At 45.5% G+C, this 15,989-nt stretch overlaps 1 long non-coding RNA gene across 3 annotated transcripts in view; it reads right to left on the bottom strand.

Moving 5' to 3' along the window:
• LOC125944762 (uncharacterized) overlaps nucleotides 1–15,989 on the bottom strand; it is an 86,134-nt gene that overhangs the window by 60,452 nt on the left and 9,693 nt on the right. The gene's annotated exons all lie outside the window — the stretch shown is intronic.

Genomic DNA, 15,989 nt, shown 5'->3' with positions numbered 1-15,989 from the left:
CACCAATCACGATGCGTGTAAATTGGGAGTCTATGTCGCTGTGCGGACTGCAGGAGCAGGTGCTTACCTCGAGGGACTGTTACCAAATGCAATTGACCAGGCTGCCACATCCGAGAAACGTAACACGGCGACCACGACCAAGTGGAACGGCAGCGAAACCAGATTCTGCGATCAATCACTTGAACGTAGCTTGCGCAAAAACCCAGGCTATCGAGCAAGAACAGAAAATCCTGAACGACACTAAGAATTAAATATGGGAATGAGAAAGCTTGCATTTAAGGAAGAAGATACTGTGCTCTGCAAGCACTGAAGGCCAAAAACATTTTTTTAAAAGCCAAACGCTACATAGCACACGGTGCAAAGCTTAATGCAAGACACATTCTGATGCCGCATCAGCTATTTCAGGAGACGAATTGCACATACCAACGTACACTAGAAAATACTGCTACAGATATGTTAGCTACTAGACAGTGACTGGTATTGAGTATGAGCAAGGAATCTGTTGACCTTTATGTTTGATGAGTAAAAGAATGGTCTCTATCCTCTAACAAGAATGGGGAATAGAAAAGCTTGCATTCATAGAAAAAAAATTATACTTGGCACAAATGTAATTTGACATGACCAGGAAGCTGATTAAGGAAGGGCATACTAGGCAGAACTTATTTGGCCAGCGTTGTCCATGTTTATTCAGAGGTTGCAGGTGCATCTCAACACGAAGAATTTCTTTTGTTGAGGTACCTGGATGACTCGGCCAATATCCGTGCTGGTGGAATGATGACTGAGTCTCTTTTCAGTCTTGACACAGTCCTCCATAGACTTGATTTCTCATCGAAATAATTCGGCTCCAGCCCCTTCCTGTTGTTGTGGATGGGGGCTCATGCGATGAGGACTAAGATGTGCTTGGTGCAGACTCTGTTGGGGCAGAACAGTAACACGAGATACAGCACAGATTAGCCAAACTCATGTATATAGTGTTTTCTTTTATGAATCAACCAATTATGCTGAGCCGTAAATATGAACAAACATTAATAATATCTGCTACAAACAAATGACATGGATCTCAAAACTAGCAAGCCAATACAGCATATATCAAGCATATTTATTTCTGAACCCGGTGTTGTTTACCTTGTAGTAGCAGCAAAAGTCCTCACAATGGCCTTGTTGTAGTAAGCAGTAGCTTCTCTTCAGTGTGTGGAGTGTGTTGCTTTACACTGGTGCATGTCCTGTTTTTTTCATGTCTGGAACAGAATTTTGACTGCATCAGAAATTGAAAAAGCACAATTTTGCAATATGAAGTGCAAAAATCTGTGACACATATATTGTAATGATTTGTGACTGCAGAACACATGCAAATGTACACTGTTTGTGTTAGGGTGCTCAAGCAGCATGTTAATTAAATAAATATTGCTAGTGTCCATAAAATTGATGTCTGCCTAACTACAATGCGTGTCAACAGCTTAAGTATTATTAGGATCACAAATGAGAACATTTTTGCACTCATTTACACACTAGACGTGCTCACACTGCTGGTTCCACAAGTAAATGCATGAAAGATATGAAGGTATTAGAATTGATGCATTCTTTTTCTGCACGAACCTGATGCACCGCTTCACTACTGCAAAAATAAATGTCCTAAGGTAAACCAAACTGAACAGCAAGAACATTTGGAACCAACAAGTACAAAATATGGGCGAATTATCATGCGTGCAACTGTTTAATACAAAAAAATCTGTACTTTCACGTTTACTTACCAAAGGTTTATTCGGTTTTGTGGACGAAAGAAGTTGGCGGCGGACTCGAAAAGAAAATACATATTCATAAGGCTACTCAGTCGCCCAAGGCCACGGCTACAACAAGATGAAAAATGTGACACGCGTTCCTATATCGCTCTCTCTTTCGTGATTGTGTGTATAACGATGGCCTCGCAACTAAAGGTTTATTTCGAAAACAGCTACGGAGAGTCCTGATCACGGTGGTGGTCCTGATAGCTTATATGCTGTGCAGGATCTAGTTCGTTAACTTGACCCCGTCTGTAAGTTAGCGAGACGAATATTACATAACGATTTAGGCATCGATATTAAACGACTCACCTAATTGCCGTCCTCAGTCGCAGCAGAATCCGGCTCCCGTTTCGATGCAGACGGGTTTCACATGGTTCACGATCGAAACCTTGCCTTAGGGCTTACATCTCCGCTCGCAAACACGTCTCTTCACCCCAAGTTAAATAACGCGAGAAAACGAAGCGCAATAAACTGGTTTTGGCACAAAATAAGCAACCAGCATAAGCGCACGAACCAATGAATTCGTGTCTGCCGTGCACGCGAACATACCGGTAAAAATTTAAGTCCCGGCCTGATGTTACGTGAGAGGTCGATGATGCTGAACGGTATGTTGCGTTTATAATGACAAAAAAAAACAGTTTGTAGTCAAGAGTACGATGTACAATTAGGAATAATAATTTTATACTTTTTGTGTAATAAAACGCTTCGATTAGTGTGAGAACGTTTGTAGGTTAAAATTTCGCTTACTACGGCGCCTCTAGCGGGAGGCATTGCGCTCACGGGGGAACGTTTTAAAGTGACGTACTATGCTTGTTGTGTTAGCAGCGCCCCGCTGCCGATTTTTTCGCCCTCTGTGGCCATTTGTTGAACTTCAGAGTGTGCGCGGGCCTGACGTATTCTCGGACGATCACTTTCGGCGATACTATCGCCTTCGCGTGACGCAGTGCTCAACCAGCAAATCAGCTCATCCGGTTTTGCTCAACCAGCCAGTAAGCGCGCACTGAAATTGACATCGCCGAAAGCGATCGTTCGAGAAAACTTCCCTGGTATTAGGTCTACACTACCTAGCCACAAATGGCTTGGATTTATACTTGCCTTCGGCTAGCAACTCAGCGCATAAAGGCAATTACGATGCGGCTGTGCTAGAGCGTGCTAGAGCGTGCTAGAGAATACTTTTTCTTTTTTTTTGCGCCGTTTTTCGGGGGATTAACAGCAATGTCCGTACAATTAGGATGATTGCTCAGAATTTGAGAGCCTCCCAGACAAATAGGGATACTTGATAGGTATGCATATCATGCGCAGTGAGGAGAATGCTATTTTCATTTACGTACGTAATGCGCTTACGTTTGGTTGCAAACATTATTCTAAAGCACTCTACTCTTTAGTGACGGCAGTCATAAACGCTTCTTTTTGGGTTCGTTCGATAGCCCGTAGATACTCCATCTAGTAGAAGGCAGCTGTGCCTTCTGTCAGAATTGCCCAATACGTTGTACATGCTTGTCGAAAGCCAACGGTGAATTCAGGACGGCTATGTTGCGTTCCGGAGACCAGGTTGTAATTTCGGGCCTTTCGCCAGGTTTTCGTTCCTCAGCCGATGCAAGATGATGTGGTTCCAATTCGAGCCAGACAGAAAGGGCAACGTGACAGCACTTGACAGCGACGAAATGTCCAGGATACTGGGCGCCCCCTTGCAGGCCGGATCTAGATGATCCCGACCGCAGGCGATGCCGAACATCGCCTTATTTTAGCACGAGCTGTGACACCTTAACCCAAGGCTATAGAGCGTTGTAGTTGGTTCCAGTTTGCGCGCACATAAAGGAAGCAACATGCTTCCGGCTATTCCATTTCACATACGGAGAAAAGCAACAACAAAAATATGAACAACGTACAGGGTCGACCACATCTAAGGTGAACACCTCATTAGTATTCAAGCCGGTAAAACTACAGCGTTTATTCTATTTCAAAAGTGAAATGTTCGTTATACGATGTGTAATCATGGTGTCGGTAAACACAATAATGATTTTTTCGAATTATGTACTGAACATCAGCTTCTAGACGTCTTGAATAATAATGAGGTGTTCACCTTAGATGTGGTTGACCCTGTACATCGAAGGGATACCTCATCGCCGTGCAGGTACTGACACAAAAACAGCCTTCTATCTATAACTAAGTAATATTTCTTTTTTTTTTCGTAAAGAAAGCTGCTTGCGTCTCGCCTTTTCGATCAATCCCGACACCCCTACCGAGTATGCGGTACGCGATATGCGTCTTCGTGCATTCCTATAAATACGTGCGTGTGGTAATTTGGTTGCCTTACAGATATAGGTTACACAAATTATTTCATTGATTGATCGATACTATATGCTCGTATTACAAAAAAAACATTTCCTTTTTTTTTTGCTCGTCATTGTGTGTATGAGTGTGTCATTTGCAGAGTAAAGGGTTCTGTAAATGAACGGCGGTGGACGGAGCGCAGACGAAAGAGGAGAGTAAGTGGGAGAGAGCGTCGGCCGCAACATTAAAACGCACGAGGCGAAGTGCAGAACATCGATTCTATCGACGTATTTCATGTCATAAGCAAAACGTCCATGCCGCCGGAACAACAGAAAAAAGCGACCCGCAAACAGCGTATCGGGAAACTGCTCGGCGCCGCTGTTTGGCTAATAGCCTCAGACCTAGCGTTCACCCTCATGGTCATTGGCTTTCATCCTTTTCAAAATTAAGCCAGAAAAAAAATAATCTTATTCTGGTGTTACATATAGTTACATGCGGCACTCTATCTCAAGCGTTTATTCATTTTGTTGTTACCGGCGTTCGAGAAAAGTGATACTTTGTGTTAGAGGCACCGCGATGCGTCGTCACCGAAGGCGAAAAATGAATGTGTAGTACATTTTAAATACCACCAGATGACGCGGAAATCTAGGATGAAAAATGAAGGGAACGAGCCGCTACGTGATGTGAAAGAGAAAAAAAAAACGCTTTAATCTGAACAAACTGGACAAATGCACTCTTTGTCCGCATACATGGAGGTGCTTCTGTGAGCACGTACTCCGTGCCATCTCATCAAGAAAGTAGACTTTCAGGTTCGTAAGAGACCGGTTGTCACTAAGAGCTTACTTTGAAAGATATTGCATCACTAGAGTTTGATTTGGTCTGAGGAGGTTATAACATGCACTGAAATGAATTTCACACCCTTTGAGCCGTATCTTCGCCCCGCTCAATAATTGTCACTAATCTTGCGTGCACTTAATTTCTTTGTTTAATTAACACACTGCGCCCGCTACTTTTCTCTCATGAACACTATGTCACGCTGATACGAGCATGCCGTTCATGGCCTGAAAGTATCGGGAGCGCCGCGTTAAAGAAATCAAATGCGTGTCGAGATAGATGACGATTATTATTGAGGGGACAAGGTAAGCCCCAAAGAGAGCATTTTTTTAGAGCGTGGCGAACGCTTTCAATTAATTCATCAAATACACCGCCTTCAGGAAAACCGCCAAAGCACATGCACCCGTCGCTCACGCAATTCCATAACGACTTTCACACTGAGCCGCCAGTTTCTAACCACCAGGCTTCAATTGCATTCGAATGAAATCTCAGTACATGGGCAGTTTTGCCTTCCTCCCCCATCAGAATGCGGTCGCCACGGCCGGGAATCGAACCTGTGACCTATCACTCAGTAGCAAACTGTCAGCGTGCCAGCACCACTGCCGAATCCGGACATGCCAGCACTTCACTGCTGACAGTATTTGCCATGAGCACCCTCTCCCTTTTTCATTTCGATGATGCCGGGTTCCTCTCTCGCGCATCCCTATTGTCGCGATGCGCCATATAGCGCTGCCGCAGCGATGCCCGTGCGTGGCCTCCGAAACGCATGGCGCGCAGGTTCGTGCGAACGCTGAGCAACGCGTCATGTATGAGGTGCGTACTGCAGCCGGGCTTCCCTCGGGACGCGCTACGCCATCTAGCGGTGCTGAGAAGTCAACGCGTGGCCTCCGAGATGTTTAACGCGCCGGTGCGTGCGAACCCCGAGAATGGTTTCCTCGATGGCCGCATACCCAGTGGTACATGCATACCCAGTGACTCAAGTTGGCGTGGAAGAAGTTCATCAAAGAGCGGCACATACACAGTGCATTCTTGGCGCAGCTCGCTAAAGGGATGGTGTTAAAGACGTGACGCAGCTTGGTAAAGCATCGGGCAGCTATGCTTGATGAGCCTGTGATTCCGCCTAGCACAGGAGAAATTTTAAAGTTCTTTTTTTAAGAGGTCGGAGAAAACGGTTAGGTACCCAGCTGATCGCAGAGCAAAGATTGCGTGGAGTAGCCCAAGTATACGCTGATCGCATTAATAAAATTTGCCATCCACAACTCCGGTTGATCCCTACGTAATGCGAAGCATTGTTTGTGATAGCAAAAGGGCACTCACGAACCGTGGTAATTTTCTGAAGCGAAACGTACAAAGCAGGTTGCGAAGGTGACATTGAGCGCTATCTGTGCATTTGATAAGATATGTGCGCTCCAAATGTAGTCCTATAGTAACTGTTTGAGACGCTGTGTTAGACTTCACTGCTATTCGGGATCGGCCCCAGAAAACGGTCATGCTACGCACGAGGTCACGGGATAAAATCCTGGCCACGGCAGCCGCATTTCGATGGGTGCGAAATGCAGAAAACGCCTGTGTACAGTGGAGTGCAAAATATTAGAGACCACGGGAGCGGCGACTAAACTGCATGGCTGCGCCTTCTGACGGCTGCGCGCCGAAGTTGGAGAGCGCGTACTGCGCAAGCGCGTATAGTTTCTTACCTGCCAGCCTGCTCGTTCGCTCGTTTCAACCGCACGCTCACCGCAACACGTGAGAGAGCGCAAGGTGTCACTTCTGCTAGCCACTGTACTTCTGCAGTCGCCGTCGACTAATGATGTCGTCATATCGTGACGAAAACACTTCATTTGCACTGGCAGCGCTTGGAGCGCGCCACTCTCTGCGCCTTGCTTCTTGATGCTGCGCGGCGCGAAAAATATGCTTTGCGTCACTTTTTCTATAATCGAGTTTTGTGATAAGGTCAGGAAGCAGCGATGTCTTTTGCGCTCCACTTCCTAAAACTTAAGCATGATGCAATTATTTGTAGTACTCAGTCCAAATATCATGTGGCCAGACACATATGTGAAACCACCGAACATCGAGCAGCTGGAGAGAAGAGCCAGGGAAGAGAAAGGGGAATCATCGCAGATTCGTTCTCAGAAACAGTAAATGAAAAGGAAATCCCGACCATTACGATAATTCCTAATGCGAAATTTGAGCGCACCTCTATACGTGTTTTCATTTTGCCGCGGACAATCTGCTGTCTGGATGGCGCGGACAATCTGCCTCATGCGGCGCGTTGCAAACGATCGAAGTGTGGCGCGACTGCCTCGCATAATTTGGAGATCGCGAGGGCCAGCGCGTGGGTGACGCGTGGGTCCCATTCCGTGTTGCGGTACAAAGCGTGCCTGGCATTTCACAGCCCCGTAGCTGAGCGGGACTCTTTATTCTTCCCAATAAACTATGCATTGCATTGCATTGAAACCCGGCAGATCGGACACTCGGTACTTGCCCGCGTGCCTTCTGCGATGATTCCCCGTTCTCTTCCCTGGCTCTTCTCTCCAGCTGCTCGATATTCGGTGGTTTCACGCATGTGTCTGGGCCACATGATATTTGGACTGAGTACCACAAATAATTGCATCATGCTTAAATTTCCGGAAGTGGAGCGCAAAAGACATCGCTGCTTTCTGATCTTATCACAAAACTCGATTTCAGAAAAAGTGACGCGAAGCATGTTTTTCGCGCCGCGGAACGTCAAGAAGCAAGGTGCAGAGAGTGGCGCGCTCCGAGCGCTGCCAGTGCAAATGAAGTGTTTTCGTCACGATATGACGACATCATCACTCGGGCGATTCGACGGCGACTGCAGAAGTGACAATTTGCACTCTCTCACGCGTTCCGGTGCGCGCGCGGTTGAAGCGAGCGAACGAGGAGGCTGGCAGGTAATAAAGGACGCGCGTGCGTAGTACGCGCTCTCGAACTTCGGCGCGCAGCGGTCGCAAGGCGCAGCCATGCAGTTCAGTCGCCGCTCCCGTGGTCTCTAATATTTTGCACTCGACTGCACTTAGATTTAGGTGCACGTTAAAGAATCGAGGTGTTCGAAATTAATCCGGAGTACCCCAGTGGGCTACGGCGTGCCTCATAATCAGATGGTGGTTTTGGAACGTAAAACCCCATAATTTTTTTCAACGGTCATACCCAGCAAAAAAAAAAAAAGTGGTCTATACACATAATCAGATGGTGGTTTTGGCACGTAAAACCCCATAATTTCTTAACACGAAAGTGTTTTATGCCGGGGTCCACCAAGACTTCACTGACGTATTTCCGTCACGGAAACACGTCATAGAACATAATACAAAGAAAGAAACCAGAAGAAAAAGTTCCACAAACATGCAAAATTTTGGAAATCGAACCCACGACCTCTCGGTCCGCGACGATAGATCGCCGAGCGTTTAACCCATTGCGCCACAAACGCATTTGCAGAGAGCTACACAGACGCGCCTTATATATCTAACACTCCTCCGTGTACCCGCGCTCTTGCTCGGGGCGGTGCCGCCGCCTACGAGCAGAAAAGAGAAGTACTGCATTATGACACTAACGCGCACCGACAGTGAACGCTTCGGTGGTCTCAGCACTACGACGCCTCGATGCCAGCATTCGAAGGGACGCTGGCATCAAGAAGCACTACCAACGCCACCTAGGTGGCGTTCACCGTACTCAGCACAGCGGAGCGTGGCCTCCGCAATTAGCTCTGAAAATGTTTCTGAAGTTGATCGCGGAGGCTGCAATTACGACGCGCTGTACGCGCTGATTTGACTCGGTGACGATTCAGTTACGTGCTTTGTCTTGCGCGTTGTATTAGTGTGTCAGTTACGTGCTTCGTCTTTCGCGTTGTGCTAGCGTGTGCAGCGTAGTGCAGCTTCCATATGCACGACGGTTGCTCATGGTCATCGACGTTGGTAGTCGTGATGGAGGAGACGTGCCACCAGGCGTCAGCGTGGGTGCATCAACGCCTAAGAGCGCTTTAGCCACAAAACACCAATAGACATTATATATCAATGTGCAATAAACATTACACTACTTCTGTGAAGACACGTTTCACTTTCGTGTTCTATACCGATTCCTATATAAGAGGGATCAACCACATTTTTTAAACAGTCATACGCGGCACAAAAAAGCGGTCTACATTCGTCAAGGATACTCTCATTAAAATATGTGTTTGCAAGGATGACCACGCGAAAAAAAAAACAATATCAAACCCCCTTTCTCAAAGAAAGGTGGTTGAACGCGAAGCTTTCTCTCATGCAAACTGAATCAGAGCCACAGTCCAAAGCCAACGACCACGCAACGAATCCAAGAAATGCTGAGCGACCCGATCTGATTCATATGTGATTTGATTGATTGTTTCGGATTGCATTTTTTGAACGTTGAAGTTGAATGAAGACACATTTCGTTAAGTTGCATAGCCTTCATTTTAGATCATGTCGCCGTTGATTACACGGACACACTCACACTTTCATGGACGACTCTACACTTGCACAGTATTGCCTTGTGATCGCTGTGGTAGACGGTCAGAGGCTCTGCCGTTGCCGATACACGGGATCGGCCTTACGGGCACGATCGCGCTCGCGCTTAAATATCGCGTACGGCAGCCTCTTCTGCCGTGCGCTGCACCCGCGGCCTACCCATAGTGACGACCGGGAATGCATTGCGTAACGCGCGTAATGCAATGCAGATATATACAGTTCGTCTGGGTAGCGTGGCATTGCAGTTCCCATTGTTCTTATCGGTACAACTGCAATGTAAACTGTAGTATTCTACGATACGTATGTCATGCGCCGTTGTTCTATTGCGTGCGCAGATGCGCTGCCGCTGGTGTATTGTGTAAGTTGGCTTTCCTGCAGTGCGTTTTCGGCGCTCACGGACGAATCAGTGAGGCATAGAAAGTTTAAAAAAACCTTGCAGATCTCACGCACTGTGAGAATCGGTATAAGCGAAACTTTGATGAGCCGACAAGACAAAGCGACGCAACACGACAAGAAACGCGCAGCTGTTTTTGGCAATGAACGCTGCCGTAACCTGTCCGTAACCGTCAGCAGCCGCCGTGGCGCACCTTGCAGAGGAAATATAAGTTTTATTCAGGGGTGATATCCTCGAGCGATCTCTTCCGACGATACTATCACCTGCGTGAGATTTCACGTGACTCGGCACCGGACGCATCGAAGTAGATGGCCGAAAACTACACGTATCTTGCAGGGAAACCAAGCTTTGCATTCCGTGACTTAACTAAGCGCACGTGGAATCGCGACGCGAGACGTCCTTGTGGCTAGAGTAAGAACAGTTTTTACTCGCAGAGGCAGGCAACGGCCACGGCGACACGTCACATCGCGAAGCACTAAGGGCTGGAGGCAGTGCCTTCTATTTTAATATTGGTTTTTTTTTTTTCTGAATAGTCAGTTGACGCACGGAACAACACGTGTTCACGTGTGCTTCTGCGAAGCCCTCTCGTAAACTAACGTGGATTTGTACGTCTTCATTTCGAGAGACGGCGCCGTCTATAGCCGTCTATTTACGCGCACTTTTTTACTTCGTCGCGTTGTTGCCGACCAGAAACGTTAGGATGGGGAGTGCGAGCACTGCAGTTCTGCGCACCATATGGTCGCGCAGTGCGAAAATTAGACGCGTTGTAAAAGTGTCGCTGCCAGCGTGGTTCCATTCGCGCTCGCCCTGGTTGTTCCCGTTTCCAGCGCTAGCTTCTCGACAGGCGAGCACGTTTTCCCTTGTCAGCCAACCGTACACACCTGTTCATAAAAACAGAGCTTGGCCGGTGAAGTCAGTTTGATGGCCTCGCGGCTTTTATGGCGTGCGTTTCGAAATACGTACACGCCTCGGAGTGCGGAAAGTGATAGTTCGTTCGCAGCACAGAGAGGCCGCAGCGGCTTATACTGTTTGTCTCTCGGAGGTGATAAAGTCACGAAGCAATACCATACACCGGACGGCTGCCGGTGACACAGAAAACAGGGGCGAAAAAAGCCAGACTGCCATGAGAGTTTCATGTACTAGATGTTCTACAAGCTATTTACGCAGTCACGCTATGACGGATCGGCAAAAGAAAGAAAAAGCAGTCATCAACGCGAAACAAGGCCCTTTGCGGACGAGTAAGCGGCTTGGAGCATATGTGGGGCATAATCGCAACAACTTCCTATAATCGGATTAATATCCGTGTGTGTGTGTGTGCGTGTGTGCGTGTGTGTGTGTGCGTGTGCGTGTGTGTGTGTGTGCGTGTGTGTGTGTGTGTGTGTTGGGATACCTAATGCAGGTGAAAACCAATTCAACAGTCAGAATGTACCTAGCGCATTCTATGATTTTACACTTGCAGTTTTCATGCCCGTGGCTACATGCGTCTTAAGTATGGAGCTTAACGTATCCGACGCACGGGTGGTGTAGTTAGGAAATTCGGATTAATTAGTTCTTTACCTTGCTTCCTCGGTGGCAGCGGCGGCCGCGGCGGTCGCATTTTGATGGGATCTAAATGCAATAGCGCTCGTGTAGCTTAGGTGCACATTAAAGAACCCCAGGTGGTCAAAACTATTCCAGGCCCGTCTACTACGGCATCTCTCACAGCCCCGTGGTTTCTTTAAGACGTTAAACCCATTATTCTCTGTTTTAAACATACTGCAGGCTCATCGCGGCGCGTGCAGAAGTGGGTACATAAACAGCTTTTAACGCGAAAGCGTTAAGGGCCCCGTGTTGCAGAAAATCTGGCGTCGGCGTCCGTGGCGGAGAAAATCATCCCCAAGCACCCTAACCCCCGACCACGCAGGCCTTCAGCGTGGCGCAAGGTGTTAGTGAACAAATATTGAATTTCTCACAGTGAAATCCGTCAGAAAAATGGTAAAGTACGACTTAACCACAACGTACAGACATGGTGGCGTCGGATTGTAATTCGAATGTGCGAGAAAACATAATTCCGTTACGAGGGAACTGAAACACAAACCCCTTTTCCAGCATTTCTACCATACCAACAGCGGCGCGCTCGGGTATATTAGTTGCGAAATTCATATCCAGATAGCGCTCGCATCCTCGGCAGGTCACATTGGGACTTCGCCTGCCTAATGCGTTTTGGACACGCGCGCGCGTCGGGGCAATAGCAAACCATTAATAATATAATAAAAAAAGTGCTAGGGCCTTCACATTTTTACATAAGACAACTTACATTGCCCCTGAAAAACGTCTTTCCAGCAATGCATTTCTGTTTAAAAATGAAGCCAACTTCAAAGGGGATCGGTATAAGCTTGGCCTTTGTTAGCTGGCTTTCCCACGTTCTGTGTTGCAGTGAAGAGCACTGAAAGAAAAATATGATTCGAACGGGGCCCGATAACGCTATCGCGTTCCACTCTTAAAGGCGAAGCTTAAGCGTCCTCCAATTCTTTTTTTTTTTTTTTTACAAGGGTGACGCAAAATTTTCCGTATTTATCAGCAGTGGTAAACTTTCACGATGAGAATCGAATACATTGGATGTGGTTTACAAAGGAATCAATGGTATCGAAACAAATAGCAATATTTGGTAGATTATTCCAATGACAAATGGCTGACGGAAAAATAGACTACATGTGGGCATTAACGCAACTTCAGCGTTCACGCATTGCTTTGCCATGATTCAGTCGCGATGTGAGCTTAAAGGGCTTCGTGCAGATAATGGGGCAGTGGTATTTTAAAGTGACCATGGTATAAGGGATAAATTCATTTAATCTAGCAATGACTCTTCGTTGTGAAAGTGGTTGCAGATTTGCCCTCATGAGCAAACCCGAAGCACTATAGACTGCTTTGAGTAGTCCGAGTATAGAAATCTGACGGCTAATTCTTGCATGCGTTCTATTTATTAATTAAGTGTTTTTGATAAGGACTCCAGAATAAAGTGGCGTACTCTAAGCATGACCTGAATATCTTGTAAGCATTTAGTTAGACATGTGAGAGTGCATTAAGCAATTTAATTCTCAAGAAATACAGTTTACCTTCAGCTTTCTGATATATGGCTAAAATATGGGGCTCCCAATTAAGTTAGGCTTGAGATTTAGACCAAGATATTTCATCTGATAACTAGGTCTAGGTGGGTTGATGAAGTTAGGAAATTTGCAGGCGCAAGTTGGAATTAGCTAGCGCAAGACAGGGATAATTCGAGATCACAGGGAGAGGCCTTCGTCTTGCAACGGACATAAATATAGGCTGATGATGATGATGATGATGATTTCATCTGATGAATTTTGCTGATATCGTTGCTTCCAAGCGTATATGTAAAATTAAGTAGATTTTTCTTATTGGTAATGCGATGCAATTAGTTTTTGATGTATTTAATTTCGTACCCCAAGTGTTACACCAAGATCAGATTGAGTGCTGTGAATTATTAAGTTCTATTTGATTGTTTGTGTTATGTACGACAATATACACAACACAGGCATCGGCAAAAAAGACGCATCTTAACGGGATTTTTAACGGAGAATAACGGAGAAAATTAATAAACATTAGGAATAAGAGGCGTGCAAGAACTGACCGTTGAGAGGACTAAACATCAAGTTGTTTGTCGATGGTCACACTTTGCATGTCTTCGGTTTTTTTATAAAGCTAGAAATCAATATTATTTTACATTGAATACCAAAAGCTGATAGTTTTGTAACTAAATCATGGTCTGAAACTACATCGAATGCCATGGAGAAATCTAAAAATATTGCATCTAACTGGCCATCATCATTAATTGCATTAGCTACATCGTGAGTTATTTGCACGAGTAGGGTTATAGTTGAAAAGACCTGATCTAAAACCGTGCTGTCAACTATAGATTAGTTCATTAACTTCTAAGTCAGTTACTATGACCTTAAAGATTATGTATTCCATTATTTTACAACACAAAGTCGTTAACAACATGGGGTGATAGTTGTTTAAATCGAGTTTCAAGCCCGACTTGTGTATTGGGATTATCTTCGCATAGCGCCAATCGTCTGCTAACACTGATGTTTCAAGGAAGATTCTGAATATTTTATATGCAAGTACTTAGATACCCAAACTACGTATCGACTTAGAAAGGAGTCAGTAATGTAGTCGGGACCAGTGGAGCTTTTTTTCTTTAATCAAGTATTTGCAAAAGAGAAAGTACGCCCTCGTGATCATCATCAGCCTATATTTATGTCCACTGTAGGACGAAGGCCTCTCCCTGCTGTCTCCAATTATCCTGTCTTGGGCTAGCTGATTCCAACTTGTGCAGATTTCCTAACTTCGTCACCCAACCTAGTTTTCTGCCGTCTTCAACTGCACTTCCCTTCGTTTGGTATTTCTGCAACTCTAATGGTTCACCGGTTATCCATCCTATGCACTACATGGTCTGCACAGCTCCATTGTTTCCTCTTAATGTCCACTAGAACATCGGCTATCCCCGTTTGTTTTTTGATCCACACCGCTCTCTTCCTGTCTCTTAACGTTAGGCCTAACATTGTTCATTCCATCGCTCGTTGTGCGGTCCTTAACTTATTCTCGAGATTCTTTGTTAACCTCCAAGTTTCTGCCCCATATGTTAGCACCGGTAGAATGCAATTATTGTACAGTTTTCTTTTCCCAGTCAGGATTTCTTCTTCTAAACATGCAGTGAATACTTGACATAGATAACGTACTCCTTTACAGACTCTAGAGTATGACTGGCGATCTTGAATTGTTGTTCTCTTGCGAGGCTATTGAACATTATCTTTGTCTTCTGCATATTAATCTTCAACCCCAATCTTACATTTTCTCGGTTAAGGTCCTCAATCATTTGTTGTAATTCGTCCCCATTGTTGCTGAATAGGGCAACGTCATCTGCAAACCGAATGTTGCTGAGATATTCGCCGTTGACCCTCACTCCTAAGCCTTCCCAGTCTAAGAGCTTGAATACTTCTTCTAAGCATTCAGTGAATAGCATTTGAGAGATTGTGTCTCCTTGCTTCACCCATTTCTTGATAGGTAACCCTCTACTTTCCTTGTGGAGAACCAAGGTAGCTGTGGAATCCTTGTAGATGTTTGCCAAGATAATCACGTATATATGCCTCCTGTACTCCTTGATTACGCAATGCCTCTATGACTGCTGGTATTTCTACTGAATCAAATGCCTTTTCATCTATACTGAATTAAATGCCTTTTCATAATCTATGAAAGCCATATAGAGAGGTTGATCGTTCTCCGCAGATTTGTCGATTACCGGATTGATGACATCGATTGATGACGCCCTCTTCATTACTGGTTAACTCTGCTATGGTAATTTTCAAGGCGTAAGACTTTTGAAGCATATTTTGTGAAAACCGATCGGGCAAAAAATTTATTCCACTAAATAGCGATGCTCTCAGGTTCATTGATAACTTGGTCCGAAATTCTGATTTGTGAAATGGTTGCACGCGTGCACCTTACAAATATCGCGAGAATTTCTGAGGGTTGGGCGCCTTAAACGAGGCTAAGGTAGGGTCAAAAAACGTGATTTAGCTTCTACAATCCTCTGCTGTGAGGATATGACAAGATTATCAGCGCCACTCTTGTTTCCCTTTCTCCATTTTTATTTTTACTTGAATTATTTCGCTAGTTGCCCATGGGTATCTCGGTTAATACGCTCTTTTTTTTTTTTCTTTTCTCTTTTGCGGAATGAAGGTTCTTTCGCAATACGTAACAATGTTTCTAAGCATGTCCACGGTTCCCTTACGTCTGTTATCTCACTGAACGCAAGAAACTGGGATTACATGAAACCTTACGCGGCAAAGTCATCTGAGCGCGCGTAATTGTTAATGTAAGTAGGCAGTGGCTTTTTGTATTGTCGAGATGGAGGCCGGTACACGCCGCCTATAGTTATGCTTTTGTCAAAGTATATGGCTTAGCACCACGCGCTTTCGTGATCAGGAATGTCATCCAACTAAAGCGATTTCATGTTAGAAAGTCCACAGCTTGACCGTCGGTATTTAGGAAAAACCTGTACGAAGAAGGTACAATATCAGAATCCCGCACTCCAGAGTTAAGCCATGTCTCCGTTAGTACTGCAACTAAAACATGAGGGTGGTAAGACAGGATTAAGCTCTCTAGCAGACCAAGTTTATTTACCACGCTTCGAGCATTAACGGATAGGAT

This window comes from Dermacentor silvarum, chromosome 1 (genome assembly GCF_013339745.2).
Source record: "Dermacentor silvarum isolate Dsil-2018 chromosome 1, BIME_Dsil_1.4, whole genome shotgun sequence".
Classification (NCBI taxonomy): Eukaryota; Metazoa; Arthropoda; class Arachnida; order Ixodida; family Ixodidae; genus Dermacentor; species Dermacentor silvarum.
The sequence above is the reverse complement of the archived record's forward strand: the minus strand, read 5'-3'. Positions and strand labels throughout refer to the sequence as shown.